Consider the following 12,661-nt stretch of genomic DNA (forward strand, 5'->3'; position numbering starts at 1 on the left):
AATATCTGAGCTAGTGCTTGTGAGGGTTATATTGAGTGTAATGCATCTTCACGAATGCTCGTTTTCTCTTCTTGAAGTGGCAGAGGTAGCTCAGCATTCTGCACTGAAAAAGAAAAGAGAGGCCCAATTCCGGGTGTGAAAGGACAGCAAAGGGGATGGTTGATAAAAGCAGCTGTAAATTGCCAGGCACTATAGGTGAGAGAGAAGTATTAATGAAATAAAGAGGATAACATGTGTTGAAATCCTGCTTGACATCTCCTAAGCATTGCCAATCACAAGGGACATGACTCTGCCCGGCCTGTGATGCCTAACTTGTTTCTTTCAAGAGGGGGGAACCGTGCATGTGGACTCTGCCTCCTCCTGTCAGAAGCTATGGTGCAACCTTCTCCTGCAATGGGCAAGTGGCATCCATGTGAGATTTTCAGAAAATATACCTATCACTGTCAATTGATTGATATGGAGTGTATCAGATGAGTTGGAGGGAAATGAAGGTGGCAAAAGCAGTCAACGTGAAGAAAGGGAGGTGAAGTGATTCATTTTAGAAGGTTGAATTTGAATGCTGAATACAGGGTAAAAGGCAGGATTCTTGGAAGTGTGGAGGAACAGAGGGATCTTGGGGTCCACATATATAGATCCCTCAAAGTTGCCACCCAGGTTGATAGGGTTGTTAAGTCGTATGTTGTGTTGGCTTTCATTAATAGGGGGATTGAGTTTAAGAGGCGCGAGGTTTTGCTGCAGCTTTATGAAACCCTGGTTAGACCACACTTGGAATATTGTGTCCAGTTCTGGTCGCCTCATTATAGGAAGGATGTGGATGCTTTGGAGAGGGTGCAGAGGAGATTTACCAGGATGCTGACTGGACTGGAGGGCATGTCTTATGAAGAAAGGTTGGGAGAGCTAAGGTTTTTCTCACTGGAGTGAAGAAGGAAGAGAGGTGACTTGATAGAGGTATACAAGGTGATGAGAGGCATGAATAGAGTGGATAGCCAGAGAAATGGCTGTCACGAGGGGACATAATTTTAAGTTGATTAGAGAAAGGTACAGGTGAGATGTCAGAGGTCAGTTCTATACACAGACAGTGGTGGGTGCATGGAATGTACTGCCAGCAAAGGTGGTGGAGTCAGAGTCATTAAGGACGTTTAAACTACTCTTGGACAGGCACATGGACAGCAGTAAATTGAAGGGGTGTAGGTTAGGTTGATCTTAGATTAGGATAAGTGATCGGCACAATATCGTGGACCGAAGGGCCTGTTCTGTGCTGTACTGTTCTATGTTCTATGTTCTATGAAGTGAATTGTGGTGCAGTGATTGTTGGAAGTGGAGACAAAAATATTGTGAGTATTCAGACTTTAGGTGCTGGAAGTGCAAGCAGGGGGTCTAATTGTTCTTACAGTGACAATTGTGATGAGGTCATTGAATATTACAGCATTGCAGTCTTTTTCTTGTATAAGGACTGCGGTCTTCGTCAGTGTCTGTTTCTGTGAGGGGCTTTATTAAACTGATCTTAAGATGTATACCTGCAGAGACAACCTCATGGCATAGTCACATGACTACAGAACGCCAGACGTGTCTCTCAATGCTTATGTAGTACGTAGTACATTGTATATATTGTGTTGCCCTATTATGTATTCTCATGTATTTTCTTGAATTCTGTTTAATTCCCTTTTCTTCCCATGTACTGAATGATCTGTTGAGCTGCTTGCAGAAAAATACTTTTCACTGTACCTCGGTACACGTGACAATAAACAAATCCAATCCAATCAGTTCGGTTATATTTCAAAGCCCAATGCAGTCTTACAGATAATTGGAGCTAATCTTCTGGCTTTGGTTTTATGTGTCCTTGGGTCACACAATCTTACCCTTCCTGGTCCAGGGCCTCCCAAGTACCACCGAAAAACATGTTGGGGACTTTAAGGACCTGCCTCACCAAACTCGGAAGGTGATGGGAGGAAACAAGGGAGAAAAGGCAATGGAAAGTGAGATGTCTTGTCACAAGTTCTCCACCTCCAGTTGTGAAAGCCAGCCATGGTTGTGTTTTTCCAGTGTCTGCAGCTGGAGCCCCCCCCCCCTTCAGAGATGAAAGTTGCTTTTTGGAGCCATTCGAGATGCCAATATTCCTCCCTATCATGCTTGGAATTTACTCCTGAATTAATTTAATGAGATTCCAACACAAACTTAATATGCTGCCTGGGGCCACGTGAACAGTGTGCATCCCATTTCTTAAATGCCTGTTTTTTTGGACGCAATTGGATTTTTGAAGTTTGGTGATCAGGGGTGGGGTTCTCTGGCTGTTCGCTGGCAGCGGGATTCTCTGGTACCACCGGCAGTGTAATCCCTGCCCACGGGTTTCCCAGCATCGTGGGGTGGTTTCAATGGGAAATCCTATTGACAGGTGGAGGAAGGAGAGAACCCTGCTACTGGCGAATAATGCACCAAGTTCTCCATCCTCACTAGTAGCAGGAGCAGGCCAGACCCGCAACAGGGAATTCCAACCCAAGTGGGAGATGTTGCACGTTTTACTTGAGTGTATTACGCGTTTTATTGGAGTGTATTAACAGGCCTCCGTTTAAAGGCCGTGTGCTTAACACTACTACAGCTCTGTGTATGTAATTCTGCTCGGAGTCGCCAGGTGCCGTATTTAGACACCTCACAAGTATATCAAGGTCAGGTTCAAAGTAATAAATCTGTACACCGATTAGTAAGTTCAAACGATTGATATTTATTATAACCAATATAATAAATACACATGCATACGCTAAAGAGACTAAGTTACTTCTAAACTAAACGACTAAGATACTTATCTGAAACAGGAACAGGCAAGGTCAGGGAGCGAGGCCTTCGTCCCGTTCTTGGTCTGCAACTCTCAAAGTGTTAAAGTCGTCAGGGTCTAGCAAGTCTGGCTCACGTAGTGATCGTTGTGGTGAAACTTACAGTTCGATGGCTGGTGGCTCAACGGCTGGTGATGGAACTGGAGTCAGGATGCGATGTATCAGCAAAGCGATGAAGACAGCAGAGAGCCGGAGCCAAGACAACAGACCGGACCATGTGCGGGGTCTACTTTTATAGGTCCCCCCCAAAGTCCGTGCCTCTTCGGGGCGGTCTCTACCTGCTGTATATCGATTGGGTCTTCTCCCAATCGATATTTTCCAAATCCCCCAATCTGAGGGTCGCTTCTCGATGGGTGGAGCGGTCTCTATGGTGCTTTGTGATGGATACTTATGGTGCCGTTTCGTCTGGGCGTCCACTCAAAGTATCCATTCAAACCTAAATATTTCTATTGTGTGGGCCTAGATCTGGATCACCTCATTACTATGCAAATCGTTGTTGCCATTTACACCTTTAGCTGAGATTCTGCACCTGGCCATAAACTAGTTTCTGTACGTGCAGAATGCTAATTAGCCTTCTGCAAACTGCTTGTCCTTGCTAAGACTGTTTTCTCCCTGCAGCCTTAGCAGTTCTCCATTTTGTAGCCCAGTGTCCATCCTAGGTGGCTACATTCCCTCCTTGTGATCCTCACAATAAAATTGTGAAGGATCACCTATGCACGTTGCTTCGAGTGCTTCTGGGTGCCCTCTTTGGGTTCCCTGACCTCAGCAAGTTCCTGGGCGTCTACTCTGTCTTTGACTATGGGAAGAAAAAATTTTTACCTGACATTCCTACTTGCCGCTATGTCAAAGGGGACATGCATTACCAAAACCGGGATCCTCTACCTATCACAACTATTATCCTTATCCTTACTTTAAACATTTTATTACAGTCTAAAAACCTTATCTATTCACACCACATTACATATCACTTCCTGACTCGGCAGTCGAGTTCAGGACAATATAATACATGGGTATCCTTTATTAACATAGTGCTTTATTCATTGAGGGGCTGGGGGGATTGGTGGAAACCGAAAATAGGGGATTGAACTCCGTAGATGGTTGAGGGGCAGGAACGGGAGGCTCTCCTTCTCCATTTCCTCAACCTGAGGGTCTGTACAATTACGCAGAGGATTGCAATCACTAGCAGTGATTCAATCACGTATGACATGGAGTACCATGTCATAAATTTTGTGCACCAGGTCTGAACTTCGCTGATCAGAGCTGAGCACGGGGGAGTTGGTGTGAGGGAAACATTGACGGCGGGGGTTGTGGGGGAAACGTGCCTTGCTTCCACATATGCAAATACAATATTTAACAATAATAGGTAGGCTTCCATCATGGTCTTCTCTTCGTTCTCTTTCTCTTCCTCCTGTATGGCCGATCCTTGCTGTGAACCCTCTTTCGTCCTTCGAAAGCTATGGGATCAAGCACAGTATCTGTCAATACACAGTTTAATATCCGTACTTGTTAGTGTATCTGTCCTCCAATTCCAATTGACCCTTTAAAATGACTGGCCAAGTCACACCCTGTGACTCCCCTCATTTTTTTTTCAAAAGCGAATTTTAGGAACAGAATACACCTAACAACTTTCCTCCTGCAAGCCGTCTCACAGGCTTTGCTAATTTACCATCCGAATGTTCCTGGATGTAAATAGCATGTGGGATGGCGGCCTAAGGGCTACCTAACGAAAAATGAAAACAAATTTGAAACAAAAGGTCGAATGGGTTGCGTATGGGCCGCTACGGGTAACATTTGAATGGGATCCCCGGGTAAGGCGTGCTGTGCCGTACCCGAGCTTGGCTGACCAAAGTGGGTTCTCAGACAGGGCGGGTCCTCAGTGCCGTTTGTCCACTGCCTGAGTAACCTGGATTAAACGGGCAAGAATGTGTTTACCGTGGGTTTGCAGCCTCTATTCACCGAATAGAGGGGCACCTAAAAAACAAGGGAGGAGCCAAGATGCTCCAACATCTGAAAACAGTGAACTGAAGTTCTCAGAGATTTCAGCAGAGAAACTTAGTGTGCGTGTAAGGCAGTCACAAGCCTTACAGCTGAAAAGATCTCCAATCAAACCATTGGGTTGGGAACCGAAGTTCTCAAAGGTATCTGCGGACAAGCTAAAGTGTGTGCGAGGTGGTCACAAGCTTTTCGGCTGAAAAGAAGGTGTCCAACCTCCAACTGAACCAATAACATTAAATCAAACAAACATAAACTCACAAACAAAACATACGTGCAGGTTCCATTAGAAAGGATATCGCTTCCCTCAAGCGGTTCCTATTTTACATCATCTGGACACCTCACTTTTTCTCTGCCTCTGTGAACAGGGTCACAAAGGGGTTGCCGTATTGGGATCCAGACACCGTGTCATCCTGCTCTCCCGGATCCCACACCCTTGTGTGGATCAGGCATGCAATTTTGTAATTATGTGACCGGGGGTCACTTTCGTCATTGCGGACAAGTCTGTATGAATTGTCCCTGTGCCAAAGTGTTGGATCTAAACTTGAATGGGCATTGTCGGGGTAGTCGGGGTCGGGTGGTGGGTCTGGATATTTGATATAGGTGACTTCCATGGGGTCACTGGAGTCGGGGTCATAGTCGCTGCAGTGTGGGCTGTAGGGTTGTGTGCTGTGGCTGTCCTCAAAGTCAGTGTCAGTATCGCTGTCTCTGCTGCGGCAGCTTGTGGGCGTTTCGGGGCGTGGTCTGTTGTGGTCAGTGGGCGGAGTCGTGGGCGAGTCCGATGATGAACTGGTCTGTGAGGGGGATGGTGGAAACGTGTCTCTAGTGGGCGGGGCGAGGTGTTCTGCTGAGTCTAGCAGGACATGGTGTGCATGGTTAGACTGTGTTCCATATGCCTTTAGCTGGTTAATATGGAACCACGTGGTCTTTCCATTGGGGTATTTTATCCTGTAAACTGAGGGGCTAATTTTGTCCGAAATTGAATACGGGCCGGAATATTTTGGTGCCAAAAAACTGCTGGGGTTATACACAGATAGCATTACCTGTTGCCCAACCTGGAATTCTGTGGGGTGTACGGTCTTATTAAAGCAGGCTGTGCATTGTCTGCGCCGTTTCCCTAGTTGAACTGCGGCTGCGATCTGTGCAGACCTCACAGTCTCAACTAGCTCTTTAACAGCTTTCTCATGGGTGAGGGCCGTCACTTCGGGGCTAGTCATGTCCAGTCCTAAAAGGAATTCTGTACCTTTCATAGGGCGTCCGGTCATGGGTGTGTGTGGGGTGAAACCTGTAGATGTGGAAACCGTATTTCGGATAAACATGAGTGCAAATGGGAGTACTGAATCCCATGTAGAATTGTTCTCTTGAACCATTTTCCTAAGGGTCGATTTTAGTGTCCGATTCATGCACTCTACAATCCTGCTGGACTGTGGGTGATACGCAATATGAAAATTTTGTTTGATGCCGAATATGGTCAGGACGTTCTTCATGACACGTCCTGTGAAGTGAGATCCCTGGTCCGAATCAATGCTTTGGGGTAAACCCCATCTCGTGAAGATGTGGTGGGTCAGGATCTTTGCAGCTGTCTTAGCTGTATTTGTTCTTGAGGGGAATGCCTCTACCCATTTGGTAAAGGTATCAATTACTACCAGCACGTATTTATAGCCATTCCTACAAGGGGGCAATGGTCCTATAAAGTCGATCTGGAGGTTTGTCCAAGGGCCATTAACTGGTCGAGTATGCCGAAGCTGTGCCTTTTTGGAATACCTCTCCGGGTTGTTCTGGGCGCAAATAAGGCAATTCTCAATGTAATGGGTTACATCGGTCCTTAGGTTAGGCCACCAACAGAGCTGCCTGAGGTGCCTCGTGGTCGTGTCGATTCCTTGATGTCCGTGTCCGTCATGGAACAAGGCAATCATTTGGTTTCTGTCCTGCTGCGGGACCACATAAAGCTGGTCCTTGATGATCACACCCTCATGTGTGGTCAGAGCGTGTCTAAACTTATCATACTGAGGCACAAAGTTGCCTTTAAAAATCTCCCTAAGATCCTCATCCTGTTTCTGTGCTTCTGCTAAATCCTTAATGTCTGTCTGTGAGACTTGAACTGCGCTCACAGGGGCGCTAGCTGGTGCGCTAGCTGGGGGTGTCCACAAGTGTCCTCACCTGGAACCTGCTTTAGCCAGTGCGTCGGCTTTTACATTCCCAGGGGGGGATGACCTATGGTGGCTTCTAACTTTTATAATGCCGAAGGTCCTATCCTTCGCTTTGTCTAGAATGTGGCGGAGTAAAGGGGCTGATGGAAGGGGTTTCCCGTCTGCGGAGACAAAACCTCGTGTCCTCCACAGGGGTAGAAAATCTGTCAGACTGTTGCAGACATATAGACTGTCCGAATATATGTCCGCCGGGCTGGGGAAAGAATCGGGGTGGTCCACTATATAAGCTATGGCCGCGAGCTCTGCTGCCTGCGCGCCTAAGTGACCTGGCAATTTTAATGCTATTTCCTCGAGAGCACGACCCTGCGCGTCCTCGACATAGATGCCGCATCCAGTGATACGCTCACCATCTAAAACCGTGGATGAACCGTCCACGTATATCCTTAGTGGGCCACACATGTCTGTGTGTTGGGGGCTTTGTCTTGGGTTCCCTATCTTCCTGGGGGGTGTCTTCGCTATGAAGGGTCCTGTGTTGTGTAGGGGTGCTACAATTTCACATTCATGGGGCTGTCCTGGGTATTGGAGGTTGTCGGCTAAAAATGTGTGTGTCCGGGTCCGTTTTACCGTAATGTCACGTCCTTGTAAAAGTAGTGTCCACCTAGCTGCCCTAATCTGGCTAACTGAACCGTCCTTCAGTCGACCGTCTAGGAGTAACTGTGTGGGGGTGTGCTCGGTCAAAATGGTGATGGGGTTGAGTCCGGTAATGTAGGAGAAGTATTGCACTGCCCAGAAAACTGCAAGGAGGTGCCTCTCGCAGGCTGAAAATCCTTGTTCCACTGGGTCTAAAAGTCGGGAGGCATAAGCCACTGGTCTTAGCTGCTCGTGCCGTTCCTGAAGTAACAAGGCCGAGAGGGTCAGATCTGTGCTCGCTACCTCTATTGCATAGGGGGAAAGTTGGTCTGGGACTTGCAGCGCGGGTGCTGCGCTAAGGGCTTTCTTTAACTCCTCCACAGCCTCTGTATGCTGCGGAAGCCATTCCCAAGGGGCTCCTTTCTTAAGGAGGTCTGAGAGTGGGGCTGCCTTTGTCGCGAATCCGTCAATGTGGTTCCGACAATAACCAACCAGTCCTAAGAACGACCGGAGGGCTGAAACATTCTGGGGAAGGGGCAATTTGACAATCAAATCAATTCTTTTGAATTCGATCTCGCGTTTGCCATGTGTAATGACTGTACCCAAATACATCACTTTATTTTCCAAAATCTGGGCCTTTCTTGGGTTAACTTTACATCCAATCTCGGTTAAAAGTTCCAGGAGCTCGGCCAGAAGCGTAATGTGCTCTGCCTTTGTGTCTGTCTGCAGTAGTAGGTCGTCCACATACTGTACCAGACATTCGGGGCGGGAAAATTTTTCTAAACCATTCGCCAGCTGTCGGTGGAAAATGGAGGGGGAATTGTGGAATCCTTGTGGGAGGCATGTCCACGTATACTGTTGTGCTTTGAAAGTGAAGGCAAATTTGTACTGGCACGCCTTTGCCAATGGGATTGACCAGAAGCCATTGCTAATGTCCAATACCGTGAAGAATTTGGAGTTGAGTCCCTGTTTGAGCATGGTCTCGGGACTTGTTGCTACCGTGGGGGCTACTGCTGGGGTTACTTTATTGAGCTCCCGATAATCAATGGTCAGATGCCATGATCCGTCGGGCTTTCTCACTGGCCAAATAGGGGCATTATTGGTTGAGGCTACTGTTCTAAGTACCCCTTGCTCCAATAAGCTACCTATTACCTTCTCTATTTCTCCCTCTGCTTCTAGGGGAAATCTGTATTGTTTCTGTGGTCGGGGGTCAGGTCCGGTAACGTGAATTTGTCCAGTCATTCTGCCGCAGTCGTGCCGGTGACTGGCAAATGCTGTCCTGTGTTTATTTAATTCTGCCTTTACTTGTCTGTCCGTGTTTAGTGCAGTCAGGTCAAATGAATAGTCGCCTACTGCGCTAATCCGATTAGCATACTCTCCTACTGTGAGAGTAGCGGGTGCTCTGTCTGATCTTGCCATTCGCCAGACACACTGGTTAACTGGGTCGAACGACAGGCTATGGGCATTCATAAAATCTATCCCCAGTACGTGTTCGGCTGAACGGGGAAGATTTACTAAAACAACTGGGTGTCTGGTGGAAATGTTCCCTAGCTGGATTGCTACGGGTGCTGTAATGTGTCCCTGCTGCGAGTGACCTGTAAAACCGCTAAGTGTGATGGTAGAGGTGGTCGGCCACGTGTCTGCCTGTGCCGTGGTGGTGGAATTAATCGTGGTGCGGGACCCTCCTGTGTCCCAAAGTAACTCTATGGGCTTCCCTCTAACCTTAGCTGTGACTACCGGTCTTCCGGATTGATCCCAAAGAGTGTCACAGACCCAAGTGGGGGAGCCCGAACACCGTCAGTCCGTCCCGTCCACATTGGTCTGTCCTGACTGTATCCCTATGCTATGAATCGGTTTTGCTTTGTTTCTATTCAGAGTGCCTGTCTGCTGGCCTCTCTGTGATCTCTGGGGTGCATTGCATTCCTTAGCTCAATGTCCTAACTGGCCACAGTTGTAGCATTCATGCGACTTCTGTGGAGGGCTGTTCTTTCCTTCATTTACCCATGCGGGGTTTTGGTGCGCTCTCACTGCCTGAATGTCCGCTGCAGCCTGAGCTTCCTCTGGGGACTTTACTTTGCCTCTGCCCTGAACTGATTGCTCCCAAGCGCGGGACAATCTTTTCAGGATCCATTTCTCATTGTGGGCCTCTTCTGAGGGGTCATAACTGTTGCAAGCACTCTGTCCTGCATCTGTGGCATGGGAAATTATGGTGCGCGTCCATTTAACCATGTTTTCATGGTTCAAATGGGCTCTATTTAAATCGCCGAAAACTGCGTTAAAATGGATCCACGGCCTTCCTGCAAATGCTGTGGGGTGCTCGGTTTTCTTTTGTCGGCACTTGTTAAGTCCTTCGACTGGGTCACCTCGGTTATACCCTATGGCATCTAAAATGGAGGTGTGCATTTCCTCTAGGGTGCCTCCGCCAACGCTCTGTGGGTCGGGGAGGGCTGCTACTACCGATTGGTCTAAGCTCAGAACCGTGAGCTTAACCTGCTCTCTCTCGTCCAGGCCGTACATGGTTGCCTGTTGCTTTACTTTCGCGAAAAATTGGTGGGGGTCTGCGGTGGGGAGAAACGGAGTGATCTTCTCACACGCGTCCCTGAGTTGGGTTACAGTTAAGGGGGTGGTGTAGGTAATATCGGGTGCGCCTTCTGTGGTCGCTTTTCTTTGGGTGGTGACTGGATTCATTGGTGCGGTAACTATCTGATCTGTGGGGGGTTGGGGTGCTTGTCTTTTCTGCTGCGCTGCTGGCGCACATGTTCCCTGAACATAACGCTGCGCGGTCTCACTTAATTCCTGCCAGTCTGGGGCATTCTCCTCATCTAGCTGTGTTCCAAAAGTACTTTGAAACCCATTCTGCACTGAAAGCAGAGATTGCAGTTCCGCAATCTGCTTTCTACACTTCGCATGATCCACTGTACTCTGTCTTTGTTCTGTGGTGGCAGCATGGAGTGCTCTTAAAGCTGCCTTTAGTGTCAGAGCATTGCCTCTGCAAAGCCTCTACCGGCTTCTCTGATTCTTCTCTTATCAGGACGGCACGTTGCACGTCCTGATAGGCCTTTTTGTACTGGGTCTGGGAACTGCTGAGATGGGCTAGACAAGACTGGTGTACCCTCTTGGCATCATCCACCTCTCTACCTTTCTCTGCCAGCTTCCCTCTAAGTTCCATATTCTCTTTCTCGATGTCCCTGACATCCACTTTGCTCATCCGATTTCTCTCTTCTAATTCTGCCCGGAGCGTCTGAACGACCTCCTCTGTGCCTCGCAATTGTGCCAAACAGGACACAATTGCCATCGGCTTGCGTGCTTTACTAAGGTTTTTCTTATGAATTTGAGAGAGGTTCTCCCACCAAGTATGTCCTATACGTCCGGGACCTGTCTCCTCATTCATACAGAACTCTTTCCAAAGGGGCCATCCCTTTCCTTGCAGATACTTGCGGAGTTCCAGCTCCCACACGGGACACTGACCTACTCGGCTACTGCTGGTCGCTGCGACCACAAACCGTTCTGCATTCCATTGCCTGCATGGCCATTTTCTCTGACTCACTTTAATTTGGAACAGGGGGTGTTGAGGTTATGTTTTACGAAACGGGTAAGGCTTATGCTATGTTCCGTTCACAAAACTCCCGAAAGTTTGTCGCAACAAAAATGCTTTCAGGTTTTCCTTACAACCATGTTAGCACGCATGCACAAAACACACTTCCGAATTACGTTTATTCGTTTGAACACCTTGATTACTTGTGATTTCTTTTCTTTTTCTTTACTCAGATTTCTAATTCAAATTTCAGGGTCCTCGACGGAGTGGGGGTGCCACTTGTAACCACGTCCCATCAGGATGTCGCCACTGAATGTTGCACGTTTTACTTGAGTGTATTACGCGTTTTATTGGAGTGTATTAACACGCCTCCGTTTAAAGGCCGTGTGCTTAAAACTACTACAGCTCTGTGTATGTAATTCTGCTCAGAGTCGCCAGGTGCCATATTTAGACACCTCACAAGTATATCAAGGTCAGGTTCAAAGTAATAAATCTGTACACCGATTAGTAAGTTCAAACGATTGATATTTATTATAACCAATATAATAAATACACATGCATACGCTAAAGAAACTAAGTTACTTCTAAACTAAACGACTAAAATACTTATCTAAAACAGGAACAGGCAAGGTCAGGGAGCGAGGCCTTCGTCCCGTTCTTGGTCTGCAACTCTCAAAGTGTTAAGGTCGTCAGGGTCTAGCAAGTCTGGCTCACGTAGCGATCGTTGTGGTGAAACTTACAGTTCGATGGCTGGTGGCTCAACGGCTGGTGATGGAACTGGAGTCAGGATGCGATGTATCAGCAAAGCGATGAAGACAGCAGAGAGCCGGAGCGAAGACAACAGACCAGACCATGTGCGGGGTCTACTTTTATAGGTCCCCCCAAAGTCCGTGCCTCTTCGGGGCGGTCTCTACCTGCTGTATATCGATTGGGTCTTCTCCCAATCGATATTTTCCAAACCCCCCCAATCTGAGGGTCGCTTCTCGATGGGTGGGGCGGTCTCTATGGTGCTTTGTGATGGATACTTATGGTGCCGTTTCGTCTAGGCGTCCACTCAAAGTATCCATTCAAACCTAAATGTTTCTATTGTGTGGACCTAGATCTGGATCACCTCATTACTATGCAAATTGTTGTTGCCATTTACACCTTTAGCTGAGATTCTGCACCTGGCCATAAACTGGTTTCTGTACGTGCAGAATGCTAATTAGCCTTCTGCAAACTGCTTGTCCTGGCTAAGACTGTTTTCTCCCTACAGTCTTAGCAGTTCTCCATTTTGTAGCCCAGTGTCCATCTTAGGTGGCTACAGAGATAAAGTTGAGCTTGGCTGTCAAAGCAAAGCAACTTAGTTGTTTGTTTGACAAGCACACTCTTTTTATGTAATCTGAAATAAATTCTGCTGCTCTGTAATTCTGTTGGCAGCTATCTATAGGTTGACATCTGTCTGTCAATGCAATACGCGTTCTTGTTTCTATTATCCAAAGTTCTTGGGCGAGATTCTCCATCGGCTGGCATCAGAATTGAGAAAC

General features: G+C 47.5%; 1 protein-coding gene across 3 annotated transcripts in view; it reads left to right on the forward strand.

The window, feature by feature from the left end:
• Window positions 1-12,661, forward strand: part of LOC119962951 (BTB/POZ domain-containing protein KCTD8-like) — a 362,778-nt gene that overhangs the window by 344,329 nt on the left and 5,788 nt on the right. The gene's annotated exons all lie outside the window — the stretch shown is intronic.

Source organism: Scyliorhinus canicula, chromosome 3 (genome assembly GCF_902713615.1).
Source record: "Scyliorhinus canicula chromosome 3, sScyCan1.1, whole genome shotgun sequence".
NCBI lineage: Eukaryota > Metazoa > Chordata > Chondrichthyes > Carcharhiniformes > Scyliorhinidae > Scyliorhinus > Scyliorhinus canicula.